Below are 15,000 nucleotides of genomic sequence, written 5' to 3'. Positions count from 1 at the left end.
TTTAATAAAAGGAGAGCATGTTGGCCGACCAATGCAAACGTAGGGCCAAGAACAATGAAAGATAGATCATTTTTATTAAGTTACTGATTCTGTAAATTATAGATAATCCTATAGATCATTTATTTACATTTTTATCTATTTTTTTTTTATTAATATGTCAATTTATCCTTTTTTATAATGACCATCAGGTTCCTGAGACAATGAACGCTAATTATTCATGAATAGCTGATATCTATAAAAAAAAAATTCACGCTGTAAGGCTATAAGCGTAAGATTCATTTGTTTAAGAGCTTAAATGGGAGTGTACGAAACTCGCGAATTTCGACGGTCAAGTAACTCGAAACGTTTGTTCGAAACCTAAGACAGCGCCTTGGAAGCAGTCCCCGACAACGTTCCTCGGAGCGACCCCAACGTTTCCGGCGTCTGTTGCTAAAACTAGATTGTACGCGACATGAGAATGATTATAGAGTATATCTGTCCGACAGACAGATATCCCGTAGCCCTGATGTCCTTAAAACTTACGAAAGTCTTTTCTTTTGAATTTACGCTACATTAAGAAGTTTGAAGGAAGGTTTTGTCCTTTCTGGCCCGATAGTTCTTTAAAATGACCGCACTCTACTTTCACTATTTCTTAATTTTCTATCCTGGCGGAAGACGGCGTGGCTCAGCATTTAAACGAAACAAATTGAATCTCTTTTGCCCAAAAGATACCTTCAGCCAAGTTTAGTCGAAATTGATCAGGTGATTCTGGGATAGAAGTCGAAAAGGTAAAATGCTTTCACCAGCCACACATACAAACGGAAACCAGACACATTTCGATGAGAAAAGTTTTCCCGCTGACGCCACAGGTGAGCTCAACAGGATGGACAAAGAAAGGGGTCCAAAGCCCACATAAAGGCAACTGTTGTCGTAGTTGACTGAATTAAATGATTTAGCAGCTACCACAACGAAAACTATACGGCGTTCAATTCATATGCTGATTCATGGACGAATATTGTCGTAACCTATATTATGGACGTATAATATAACGCGAAATATTCTATGTAAGGATGCGGTTATTAATGCTGACAATCTGTGTGAACTGCGGACAGTCAAAATTCAACGAAAACAACATACTTACAATGAACAGCTGAGCTAATGGGTCAAAATTATAATGCACGATATTATGCCTGTCCTGTTTTTATCATAATTACGAATACAATATTTTTAAGTACCAGAAACGCATATGTGCTCTTTTTAGCATCTACTTCGTATTTTCCAAGTCATTTTCCTTTGCAATTGAGCTTCCTACCGGAAATTGCTCCGGCGTTTGCGAAGAGGTCAGCAGTCCTCGGTATCTCGGTGGGAGAACGTTTCCTTCCATCAGCTGTCAAGCTTTTGAATGGCTTCCCGTGCTTTTGGGTCTCTCTGGATCTTATCATTAACCTTCCGGTTTTCAAGAAGCTAATCTATCGGCAGAGTCCATCTTCCTTTCCCTCCTATACCTTTTCTTCATTTTCTTTTAAGAATAAGTTTGTTTTGCATGGAAAAATAGACGACAGAATCCGCCCTCGCAAATTACAAGCCCATCCTGGCAATCACTTCTGCAATGTGTAAATCCTCCTCATTGGCTGAAACTTTACTTAGCTGCCCATCTTGAAGAGAAAGGTTTATCGTTGCATAAAAACGGAACTAAATCAACCTTTCATTCCTTCCAGTCAACCTGGATTGATTTACGCAGCTACGGCGGTTTTACATTTATCTAAAAATACTGAATCAGATATCTTTAAAGTCCTTTTCCTGTCCAAACCACGTCTGCCATACCAAAGTACTACTTCGATTATGTTTTCATTAAGAATAGGTTTCAAATAGAAATAAAAGAAGACTCAAGTCCTTTCACAAGGATTTACCGATTGCTGATCTCAGGGATAACTCGCCCTCGTAAATTAAATTCATAAATAAATGAATAAATAAATAAATAATCTCGCATCCAGGCACACCGAGTAATGTAACTTTCTCATGGCGTATAGTTCACACCGGCGCTCATCTTAATAACGTTCATCATTGCTTGGAAATCGACACCTAGATCCGGGATATCAGTTTACAGTCCCATAATCGAATTCTGATGTCAGGTTCTACAACACATGAGACTGAAACAGTCGCTATAAGATCTACGAGACAGCATTTACACGTACGAATACACACACACACATATATAGTGTATACATATACATATACATACATATATATATATATATATATATATATATATATATATATATATATATGATATGAGAGAGAGAGAAGAAGAGAGAGAGAGAGAGAGAGAGATTTCTTACCTGGGAAGTGCAGTCACTGAAAATCACTGCCATATCTTCTGTGCTTGTGTTTACTGCAAGAGTACTTTATTTCTTTATTTACTCTATACAGTCACTGTCAACAAGAGAAGACCGGAAATCATAAGAGAAACGAGCCAATAAGAACTATTAATAAATAAATACAATAATCTGAAAAATTTTGTCACTGAATTTTCAAAATGATCTGCCTTAACGTCAAAACTTAATCACCACAAATTTTTCGAGCCAATAAGAGCCAATCGTGAATAACTATGCAGAAAAGACACTGCATGTCATAATAGAATATAAATTAAGAAAATCATTAATACAACCATTTTAAGACACTGGTAAATTTGGAATTTGGAATTTTGGGTTCAAACACATTAATCTTAAACTCTTTACGTTAGAAGTCCACGAACACGATTCGAGGATTTTTTTTTTAAATGAGACTCCTACAAACAAAAGCAAGACGCGGTCAACCAGTCAAACCTGCTGGTGCTGGTGCCGCTGCTGCTGTATGACAGCACGGTGGAAACAACAGCGCCTAAACGCCTTGACACCACCGGGAGAATTACAACGCGTCAGACAACACCCAGGAACAACAGCAGGGAAAAGCTGACCGGTCAGGACTCACCGCGACACCGCCACTGCCAGCAGCGGCTGCGAGACCTGGGAGGTTGGATCTCCCTCCCTCCCTTCCCCTTCCACCAACTATCCCGCCCACAGCCGTATCCTAAACCCTCCCCTACGCAGACTCTATCCCTTCCCACCTCCCAATCCCCCACCCACCGAACCCGAACACCCTTCCCTCGCTCTCTCTCCCTCTCTCACTCCTTCTCATCAGCAAGGTGGCGGAGGAGGAGACGCAGAAGGTATATCCTGGCGAGTTTATGGAATTCTCAGGAAAGCGAGAGGAAGATGGCTATGAGATAAAACGCAAAGAGAGAAGAGTCATGGAAGTAAAGCATCCTTAGTGAGAGAGAGAGAGAGAGAGAGAGAGAGAGAGAGAGAGAATGATTATTTCACACACACAAACCAGGGCACACAAAATAATCATGAATACTTACAAAATCGCCATGCAATACATCATATACTGAATGTAACTATACTCTTCTACAGAAAACCTTCAAGACAGAACGTCATGATGCCGATAATTTTATTAGATAAACTCGAAATGATCAATAAAAGTTCTCTTTCAAATAATGCTACACCAGTTGCCATACACATTAACACCGATAAGAGCTCACTAACAAACAAACAAAAACTACAATGCCACATATCACGAATAAATGAAACATTTCGAGCATATACCTTACTAGTTCAGAGTACGGAAGTGCCCAGAGACGAGTTCGTGCAGCTATATATGTGTATTTACTTCTGGACAAAGGTTAGAGTGGTCCCAGATTAGAACAGAAGTTCTCAAGAGCGAGTATATGTTTCCTAAGATCAGAGGCTGTTAGAAGTTCAAAAGGGCACCATTTTCAGGTGTTACACTGTTCATAGTTGTCGGAATACAGTTAAAGGGCTCCAATTAAGAAAGAAAGGCTCCCACGTAAAGCAGAAGACACAAAAGGAACAGAATAAATGAAAATAAAGAACATAAGCAATATAATGCAAAATTTATGGGGACGGCGAACGGGTAATAATGAGAATTAAAAATTGCCAAGACGAAAAAAATGGAGCACACTTTAAATTCCTCAGTGTTGGCAAACTAAGATTTTCAGATAAACAGGAAAATAATGCGGAATCACGCACACAAGAGTTATAAGGAGTTCAACCTGTGCGCGCGTGCAACGAGAGAGAGAGAGAGAGAGAGAGAGAGAGAGAGAGAGAGAGAGACTTTTAACAATTATTTCACCCCTATTGGCGTCATTATGACCTCACCGAGGCCCTCCCTTCTCGATGATATATATGAGTACAATGATAGACACGGAGTACTGGACACACTCTTTTTCTTCTTCTCTCACTCTCTCTCCTTCTCTCTCAACCTAATTGTGTCCAGCATCAACCGACTAACAGCTAGATACGAGGCCTCAGACATTCAAATACAGAGAGAGAGAGAGAGAGAGAGAGAGAGAGACCATCGATCGAGTAGAATTAAGACACCCGGGGAATAGCCTCGTCAACATATGTAGGTCATCTGCCAAAAGGACGAGATAAAATGTGGAGATATTCTACACTTCATACGCAAAAGGAGAGAGAGAGAGAGAGAGAGAGGAGAGAGAGAAGAGAGAGAGAGAGAGAGTACCTGATGAAAGGTTTCACACTGGTAGGTATGAGGGTTACCATTAAGCTTTTAATCTTGAAACTTCTATACATTTTAATTCAAATATATAATTCTCTCTCTCTCTCTCTCTCTCTCTCTCTCTCTCTCTCTCTCTCTCTCTCTCTCTCTCGCCACCATCATCTGATGCCCAAAGAGGTCGATTAAAAATCACGTGCTTAATGCAATGCTTAAGTTAAGAGAATCATACTGGGTTTTAAAGAAATATTCTAATACAATTCCTTCTTCACCCGTTAATCGAACCTGCAGCTCCTAGGCTTTCAGCCCAGAGCGTTATCACTAAATTACACGGCATGGAGAGAGAGAGAGAGAGAGAGAGAGAGAGAGAGAGAGAGAGAGAGAGAGAGAGAGAGAGATTCTAATATATGCTTAACCTTTCTATTACCAGGAGCTTACGTATACATTAAAATAATGCTCTGGTCTGTCCTGATCGCAGGATTCAAGAATCAGGCAAAGAGGGTCCCATTCACGTCCAGAATTAATTTCTTCAGTTCTCAAGGACAATAACTGTGAATCAGCGCATTGATTTAATGAAAAATTACCCATGCCTACGTATTAACCATTCCTTCGTATATTTCAAACTGCACTGATCTATAAAGACTTCCAAAAAATCCTAATGAAATGTCTATTCTAAGTTCCTTTCTTTTGCAGATAAAGTTCCTCTTACTCTCTGGGAATTAAGTACCACCTGTCAAGTCACCACATCCCACCATAAATCAGCGAAAATCCTCGGTCCTACGACAGCTTTGTTGGTTTTGTTTTCACGTACCACCAGATACTTTAATTCTCCCGGGTTCATTGCTTCCAGACATATAAATTTCCCTCTTTTTTTTTATTTCTGCTTAAGCTAAAAGGATATATAAACCATTAAACTGGCTTTTCCATCGACCTTCGTACATAAAGAAATACACTTAAGCAAAACCATTAAAAATTACAAGACCATCATTACACAATGTTTCGTAACCAAACGAGATAATAATCATTGTCCATTTTATATTTCGTTTATTACAGAAAAGGTCCCAAAATCCAATGAAAGACTATTTTCATATGAATTCAGAAACTAGAAATATATTTGGACGGCCATTCTTTTTAAAACAAACTCCTTGCATCTACTAAAACCCTAATTACAAAAATAATTAGTACAAAATATGACAAAAATGAATCCGTGTAATACCGATAACTACTACTGTACTCTCCTCAAAGTAGAGTAATGACAAACAGCGACTGGAAGCTTAAGAAACAGAAAGTGGAACATCCTTTTCGATTGACGCAGGACAAGCGGCCTCTTTATGCCAATGAAAGGAAGGAATGACGTCAAAAGGTACGTCTCTCTCTCTCTCTCTCTCTCTCTCTCTCTCTCTCTCTCTCTCTCTCTCCGTACAGTGATTGAAGCTGAGGAAATTATCATACGCAGTGAGAGGTACGAAAGTTAAGAGTGCTAGCAAACCATGATCCATGATTCCCTTTTCAGAGAAACGATATTTACTCTTTATATATATATATATATATATATATATATATATATATATATATATATAGATATATAGGATATATATATATATATATATATATATATATATATATATATAAAATAAGAGAGAGAGACAGAGAGAGAGAAAGAGAGAGGAAAAGATGTTTTGCTAGCACTCTCAATTTTACATATATAAAATACATAAAAGTTAACTCGAACTGAAAATTTAAATAAATAAAATTTATACTAAAAAATTACAAGGTAAGTAATAAATGGCGTACAAAATCGAAATAGCGGATTAAAAAGAGAGAGAAAATAAAACACCGAGTATTAATTTACTCAGCACACATCAAGCTTACTCTAGTTACCCAAGAAAGCGGTTAGTGCACAGACCTCTTCTACGCAAATATAAGGACAAGGACTCGGGGGGGGGGGGGGGGGGGGGGGGGGGGGGGGGGGGGGGGGGGGGGGGGGGGGGGGGGGGGGGCATGCGTTCTACTTCTTACTTAACCAGGAAGAGGGAAGGTGTGAATTGCGGTAAACGCGGGAACAACAAAGGACCGGAAACATGAAGATAATGCAAGTGAGTACAGTCCAAAGAGAGCCATCTCAAATGAACTCGCCATCTCTTCTAAATGTCTTTTCATTCCGTGACGCCATTCAGAGTTAAGAGCCCTCACTCTCAAGAACCCAGGGCAATTATAAAGGCAAGAGTTAAAGACCAGTAATTTAACGAGTAAAAAGCATAAGAGTCTCCATGTAAACGTAAAGAGCTAAAGCATCAGTAGATAACTGTAAATAATATGTAAGGAATCGTCAAGAGTAATTATGCAGTTCTGCATCTCTACGTTGTCCTATATATTTTTCTAACAAAAGCAAAGTTGTTTTGGGAAGTATTCTCTCTACTTTGTCTGATTTCATAAAACCAAGGTAAAGCTGTATTTTGAAATAAACTAGGCAGTGGGCGATTACATATCTTATTCACTACTGAATTAAAATTACTTAGATCATATTGTTAATGCACTTTCTCCTCATCTATCTCAAACGAAGTGAATTCACATCTCTCTCTCTCTCTCTCTCTCTCTCTCTCTCTCTCTCATCTCCAATCTCGTCCTGCTTCTCCCATGCTCTTCTCTCCTCTCTCTCTCTCTCTCCATTTATACTCTCATCATGTATAACGATATGATTCCTATCACTATATTTGTCGAGGATCTTAATAAAAAGCCTTTCTTCCGATCTATATATACATTATTACTGCCGTTTAATAGTTGGTTTGCGTGAGTCACCATAAACAGATTGTCTTGTGTATTATCACATTATCAAAAAGAGGTGTAGACTGTGCTTGCAGAAATGTCTGAAAGAAGGGAAAACGTAAACACAAAATGACGCCAAAAAGGTCGCATTCAGGCAGATGTCGAGGTCAAATGAAGACATCCAACCGGACAGCAGCAACAAAACACGCCCGTCCTGGGTAACAATGCCAGGAGTGCATTCAGAGTCCATGACCAGAGATTGGAGGACAGAAAAGGAAAAGCTTTTTCTTTCTTTTTTAAATCAATAAAAGGAAGAAACGTTGAATAAATTTGACAGATGATCAAAATACATTACGGTGGTAACATTTAGGTCAATAGGAATCTTAATGAGAATAACAATAGTGCATATAATTTAATTTAGGCAAAGAATCAAGTCTGACTGGATACAAAGTATCAGTATGGATCAATATAAAAAGAAACGTTATCTGTTACACAAAAATGTATATTTACAAAGTACGGACACATATTTGTAGGGGAAGGGTAAGGAAGTGTGAAATCAGTCAAGAGTCGGATTTCTTTAACAGACAAAAAATTAAGGACTAAACTCGATACACGATGAGTTTTACTCTATCAGAAAAATAGCACAACTTAAAACGAATAAAAGAAATATATCCCTAAATAAAAGAAACAAAAACTGCCATAAGAAACAACGAATTGAGTACATTTCGACACCCATTACGTAATAAACCCAAAGTAGTCAAAGATGCCTTCACAAAGGAACTGAGAAAGCAAACGGAAAAAATAAAAGAAGAAAAAGTGTTTCGTGACAAAGGCCAACGGGCAATGATCAATGGAGTCTCATCCCTACCTACCACCACCTCTTCGTCTTCCTACTCCCTCCTCCCTCTTCCTCCTCCCTCTTCCTCCTCCAAACAACGTCTTCTTTCTCATCTTTCCCATAACGCCAAACCCCTTATGGGGGTTCCCCTCAAAAGTAGGTCACAGTAAAAATCTCTTCTTTTTCAGGAAGGGTACAACTCATTGTTCGCTTCCTAAGCTATGAAAGGGCGTTCGGTAAAAGAAAGACGTTAATATCGGCATGAAATATGAGTGTATCTATATCACCTTCGATTTTCCACATATGAGAACGCATGACGGAAAAATTACCTAAAGAAAAAGTAGTACTCAAACAGAGAAAAATATTACCTTGGATAATTTAGAATCTACCTCCCGCTTTCTCTATTGCACAGCGTGAATTACAATTTAACAAAGGAAATATTCACCCACAAAACAATACTATACATAGTAATCAAAAAATGTTTTACTGGAAACTCTACACATAATCACCGGTTCGTTTAAGCACTATATAAAGAAGCACCCTCAAACGAGATGCTCTATCATGTCTAGGATGAACTAGCCTTTAGTATAACCAGCAACCCATAAACTTTTCCTTGATTATTATTACTTTTTTTCTTTCTTTCTTTTGGTTTATCACAGTCATCCTTTCGATTGTGTGGTTTTTATAGTTTGGGGTTCCGGGTTGCATCCTGCCTCCTTAGGAGTCCATCACTTATTATTATTATTTTTTTCTATCACAGTCCAGTCCTCCAATTCGACTGAGTGGTATTTATAGTGTGGGGTTCCGGGTTGTATCATGCCTCCTTAGGAGTCCATCCCTTTTCTTACTATGTGCGCCGTTTCTAGGATCACATTCTTCTGCATGAGCCCTGAAACTACTTCAGCCTCTAGTTTTTCCAGATTCCTTTTCAGGGATCTTGGGATCGTGCCTAGTGTTCCTATGATGCTGAATCATGCCTCTTTTTGTACTGATTCTGTGCAAGTGCCGGACATTCGCTTGCTATGTGGTTTATGGTTTCATTTTTCGTATTGCACTTCCTACATATGGGAGAGATGTTATTTCCAACTACCGTTCTTTGAACATAACTGGTTCTTGGGGCCTGATCTTGTGCCGCTGTTATCATTCCTTCAGTTTCCTTCTTGAGCTCTCCCCTCAATAGGCATTGCCATGTGTCATCGCTGGCTAGTTCTTTAGTCTGTCTCCTGTATTGTCCGTGCATTGGTTTGTTGTGCCATTCCTCTGTTCTGCTTGTCATTCTCCTGTCTCTATATTTTTATGGGTCTTCGTCTACTTTTATAAGTCCTTCTTCCCATGCACTCGTTTTCACTGGTTTTCATATATTGCCCCAGTGCTCTGTTCTCGATGTTGACGCAGTCCTCTATGCTTAGTAGTCCCCTCCCTCCTTTCTTTCGTGTTATGTATAGTATGTCCGTATTTGTTTTTGGGTGTAGTGCTTTGTGTATTGTCATGTTTCCTCGTTTTCTGGTCTATGCTGCGAAGTTCTGCCTTCGTCCATTCCACTATTATTATTATTATTATTATTATTATTATTATTATTATTATTATTATTATTATTATTATTATTATTATTATTATTATTATTATTGTTGTTGTTGTTGTTGTTGTTGTTGTTAATAATCAAAGACTAACAAGACTCGTGGTCGTCTGCCATCCACCAAACAAGTCGAGTCCTAGACAACGAACGACAGGAAGCGAAGTAAGGTAAAGTTTTTTCTTTCAGCTTTCGTTTATTTATTGATCATACAAAGAGAGGAATGTCTGCCCAAGGCAAGCTCGGCCCTACAAGAAAAATAAAATGTGGGGGCTTCTCTTAGTTGATGTTACTGCCACATGAAGAGAGAGAGAGAGAGGAGAGAGAGAGGAGAGAGAGAGAGAGAGAGAGAGAGAGAGAGAGAGAAATGAATTAAGAAATGTAGAGTAGGAGGAAGAAGGTACAGGATTTCATATCCTAGAGGGGAAGTGAAATACAAAATCCTGACGTACGTATACAGGGGAACACCAGTGGAGGCCGTAAGCATTAAAGATGGCCTCAAGGTAATACGCTGACTTCTAGAAAACGTACATCTTGAGAGAGAGAGAGAGAGAGAGAGAGAGAGAGAGAGAGAGAGAGAGAGAGAGAGACTGTCCCTGTCGTAAGGAAATTCTTCGGTTGAGAACTGCACCATTACAACACTGTCGAGCTTTGTCCAATAGTCTAGTTATCTATGTATTACACGGAAAGCGTTAGATTCAATTTCTTCAACACTGCGACAAGAGTCGAGGCAAATTTGAGGACAGTATTCCATACAGTAGAAAGCCCTCTCTCTAAAAAATAAATAAAATAAAATAAAAAGACAAAGAAAAAATAAGGCTATTTAAGGGAGGACAAGAGAGGGGTGAAAATCTAAAACCTGACAATGGAGAGAGAGAAAAACGGTGGTCAAACTTACACAATCTAAGCCTATCCAAGGTATATACCTTGAGCCTACCGATCTCCAATTCTCGCTGGCGGACCAGATATCGGTTTATTCCCGGTTCCAAAGCATCCAAGATTCAAATGATTAGGAAGTCAGAGATCTGCCACTCTAGTAAGATGACTATGGTAATCACTAGACCACTCAATAATGCCATCTTCGCTCGCTGATTACTGATAATAATGCCATCTTCGCTGATTACTGATCATAGCAAAAGAAGGAACATATTCTAAGGGATAACAACGTGCAGAAACCAAGCAAAATGAAATGTTCTAGGACATAGGCGATACTTCATTTAATACTGCAATCCCCATATATATCAAACTGAAAGTAATCTTAAGTTAAAGTAAGTAAAAAATCATAGGATTGACCAAAAATGTAAATAGTGGCTTAGTTCATTCAAGAATAAATGAGAGGATATTTCAAAAATATATTGTAGAATGAGCTTTCAAAATTACAAACATTTTCTGGAAAAGTTTATTAAATAGTTGTGGATCACTTAAACTTGAAAAAAAAAAACAATAATTATAAAAGCAAATAGACATATCAGTTTGCAAAAAGAATTTGCACTAACATCAAGGAAGTAATAAAAATAAATAAGAAATAAGGACATGTAAGAATTTTATCCATGGTATATATGCTAAATATTTAGCAGAATAAAAAAAATATACGAAGATAAATTTATGAAAAACTAGAATTTCCTAATATTCTACTATGGTCTCTCTAGAGCCGATCAGTTCGGTCTCTCTTCTTGATCTCTGCTGCAGGTGTAAAGGTGAGAGGTCGAGGGAGAAAGAATGTGCCTCCACAAATACCTTAAGGATGAAGAGGTAATCCCGTCAAGAATTTGGATGGAAATTCTCTCGGGTACTTCTTATAGTTTAGGTTTTTTTCCTTTTTCATCTTCTTCCTGGGCTGAGGTTTCGTGTACCTCTCAGTTTATGATTTCCTGTTGGGGATCAACTTAGCAGTTATTTATTTAGTTATGGGGTTTCCATCAGCAGTATGTATTTATTACATATTTCCTTCCTATTTCTGGTATCTCTTTTTTTATTTTCCGTTTCGACTCACTGCTACAATTTCATAAAGAATTCATCAGTTTTCTTGGGAGAATCAGGTCAGCAATTTCAACTGTTAGAAAAAGTATTCAGGCAGATTCTCTCACTGCATTCTTTAATGTTTCACTTTCTGACTCTATCCAACACTTCTGGAATATCTTAAACATATCTTCCTACTTCAGCTATTATGTTCTTTCACATTTATTATTCCTCATATATCTTTCATGATTCTAGTAGTCATTTCTGATTACTATAGTAAGTTCTCGAGAATCTTCCTCGATCCTAAGATTTACTAGTACTTTGTTAAGTATGTAAGTGCAGCACACTTTTTATTTCCATTTCTTAAGGAAAGGCTGATTTCTCTATCCAGCCTTATCATTAATGATACTTTATTATGCAATTACGCGTTCTTTCCATTTTTGCATTGATCATCAATTACGAAAAGTCGTTTTACTGAAAAGTCCCCACTTCTCAATAAAAGTGCATAATAAAGTCTACGGACATTTCCATCCACATTTAACTGTTCATACGCCTTTATTTATTTCGGGTCAGTCATTTTCGAAATAACATCTGCACGCACACCACTAGGGCAAAAATTCTCGCAAACACGAAGAATGTAATGAAAAACTTGCTATAAGAATTTTCTTTGTCTATTTATTTTCACTGAACATTACATGATGTCACAAATGATATTCAGAGAGACGAAATATGAAAGTATGACTACAGTACTTGCAGGACATAAACATGCTTTCGTCAAAGAAAGTTGTCTACTTTCTTCAAAAATAAAGGTGATTTAAATGCAGTTGTGGTAAAATAAAGGCATGGATAAGAGACGTTTATCGTTTGCGATGACTTAACGTTTTTGCTATTCTTGTTTTAATTCCTAACCGCAGTTCGAATCAGAGCGTGGAGGAACACTTTCGTTACTTTGTTCCCAAAACGCAAATTCTAGAATTTTCAGAGCTAAACGTGAATTTTAGTTTTCTGCAAAAGAAAACCCCTTTTTCTGTCCTCCCTCTGATCCTAAAACCTACTGAGGCTAGAGGGCTGCAAATTGGCGTGTTGATCATCCACCCAACAATCATAAAACATACCAAATTGCAGCCCTCTAGCCTGAGTAGTTTTATTTCATTTAAGATTAAAGTAAGCCATAATCGCGCGTCTAGCAACTATATAGGACAGGCCACCACAGGGTCGTGGTTAAAGTTTCATGGGCCACGGCTCATGGAGCATTATACCGAGACCACCCTAAGATACATCTATTTTGAGTAACCTAGATTATATACTCTGTACAGAAAATTCGACTGCACCGAAGAAAGTTCGGGGCATTTAAAATTTTTTTTATATATATAATCTGATTTATAACGGTTTATTTATTTATCCATCTTTTTCTTTTTACTTGTCTTGAAATGGGCCATCCAGTCAAGCATTACAACCACTTGGGGTTCAAGAAGAAGAGAAAGAACGTGGTTACAATCTCCTTTCTCCTACGTAAAGAATAGACTCAACCGGAAGAACACGTACATGAGCCGAATTCTAAACAGGAGAATTTCTCATGAAAATGTGAGATAACTCTAAAACGAAAAATAAATTAAAACGTTCGACGAGCGCGGTCATTACTAAAATATTTCACCTACACCATATATCTCATCAAGCGTGACAAATGGCACTAGTATGAAATAATGTTTATTTCTCACATGTTGAAGAAAATATAAGTGATCAATTACCAGATTCATTCAAACGTATCATAAATTATGTTGATTGCCGGTAACATGAAAACAAACATTAAAAAACACTCTAAAATTATCAAAAATAATTGCTCATAAAAAGTTGGGTGCAATTCATCACACCCACATTAGTGTGCATACATGTATGAATGAATGCATTGCTCATGCATGGATGCACAATAAATACGAGAACGAGCAAGAATTAGCCACCTGTGTACACTGCCAAGTCCTCTGAAAAAATGCGAGTATAAATATGCGCAAACTTATTAAGATTCAATTGCAATATTCAGTAAGAACAGACCAATAAAATCAATCGTACAACTACCCATAATGATATATTTTCCCGCAGAAACCGACGTAATAGGAAATCTAGGGCCCTTATCTAAAAAAAATTGTTCATCTAAGTCCCTTATTTGAACTCCAGCAATCGACACGACACTTCAAGAATGGAAGGTTATATGCCAACAACCCCGGAAGCACAAGGAAAAAACATATCACCGAAAGGAATTACTAGAGAGAGAGAGAGAGAGAGAGAGAGAGAGAGAGAGAGAGAGAGAGAGAGGCAAACAACGTCCCGGGCGCAAAGAGGTGACTGGGTCACCCCATGGCGATTTTGGCAATGGCGACTGTGTTCGGTTTCCATCAACTGTGAAATTCATAGCACTCTTAAAGCTTCCCAAAACACAGGCCCCACCTCTCTCTCTCTCTCTCTCTCTCTCTCTCTCTCTCTCTCTAGTTATTTCTGACAACTCTCCTCCGTCTTCCTTCCTCCGGGAGTACAAGAGGCCCCACCCCACCCACCCCGACAGCCACAGTGCTCTTGATTTGTTCTTTCAAGGTCACCGTAACATTTGGGTGTCAGAATCGAAGGTTCGCTTCTAACCTTTTTTTATCCTTTCTACAAGAGGAATGCGTTCTGCTGTCTATCTGTATAAGATGAAAATGCCAATATAAAACTAATATCAACCTGCAACGACACAGAAAACACTGAAAAAGTGGATATTTCCCCCCCGAAAATATACTTGGGTCCCGGTATTGAACTTGCGTTTAGGTGGTAACATACTGAAAGCATCGTACATCCCGCATACCCAGATCGTCCCACGGGCCAAAAAAATCGTATATTTAAATATAATCCTTCAAGATCACAGACAAAATCTTTCGCAACATCATCCCTCGACGTGACTATTTCTCCAAAACCGACATTTATTGGCAATTGGCGAAAAATAAACCAAAACCAAAAACTCGGAGTATCATGCCTCTGACACGTGAGTGGAAGTGACGTCACCAATTGCGTCACACGCCGCGCTCTCACGGTCACCTCCACCCGGACAGACATAATTGCATTTCGTTAATTTCCCAGAAACAGACACTATTTTACACTTTTTCCACCAATTCCGTATAATTTTTGGAAGCATCTCACACACAAAAAGTAGGAGATAAAATTCATACTATTAGAAGACGAAAACCGACATAGGCCGGGTCCTCCCAAACCATATTGAACTGCATGTTTAGAGAAACAAGCAAAAGACAGATCGAACCTAGGCTCGCGGCTAAATTTA

At 38.4% G+C, this 15,000-nt stretch overlaps 1 protein-coding gene across 7 annotated transcripts in view; it reads right to left on the bottom strand.

The window, feature by feature from the left end:
* The window catches only part of LOC135196308 (sodium-driven chloride bicarbonate exchanger-like), a 564,052-nt gene that overhangs the window by 398,763 nt on the left and 150,289 nt on the right, over positions 1-15,000 (bottom strand). The window contains exon 1 of one of the 7 annotated variants that reach the window (XM_064223029.1): positions 2,319-2,411. The exons of the other annotated variants lie outside the window; for them this stretch is intronic. The gene's annotated coding sequence lies outside the window, so the exon portion shown is untranslated. Of the gene's footprint in view, positions 1-2,318; positions 2,412-15,000 lie in introns of those variants that run through there. 7 annotated transcript variants of the gene reach the window in all.

The sequence above is a fragment of the Macrobrachium nipponense genome, chromosome 17 (assembly GCF_015104395.2).
Source record: "Macrobrachium nipponense isolate FS-2020 chromosome 17, ASM1510439v2, whole genome shotgun sequence".
Classification (NCBI taxonomy): domain Eukaryota; kingdom Metazoa; phylum Arthropoda; class Malacostraca; order Decapoda; family Palaemonidae; genus Macrobrachium; species Macrobrachium nipponense.
Note: the sequence above shows the minus strand (reverse complement) of the source record. Positions and strands in the feature narration are given on the sequence as shown.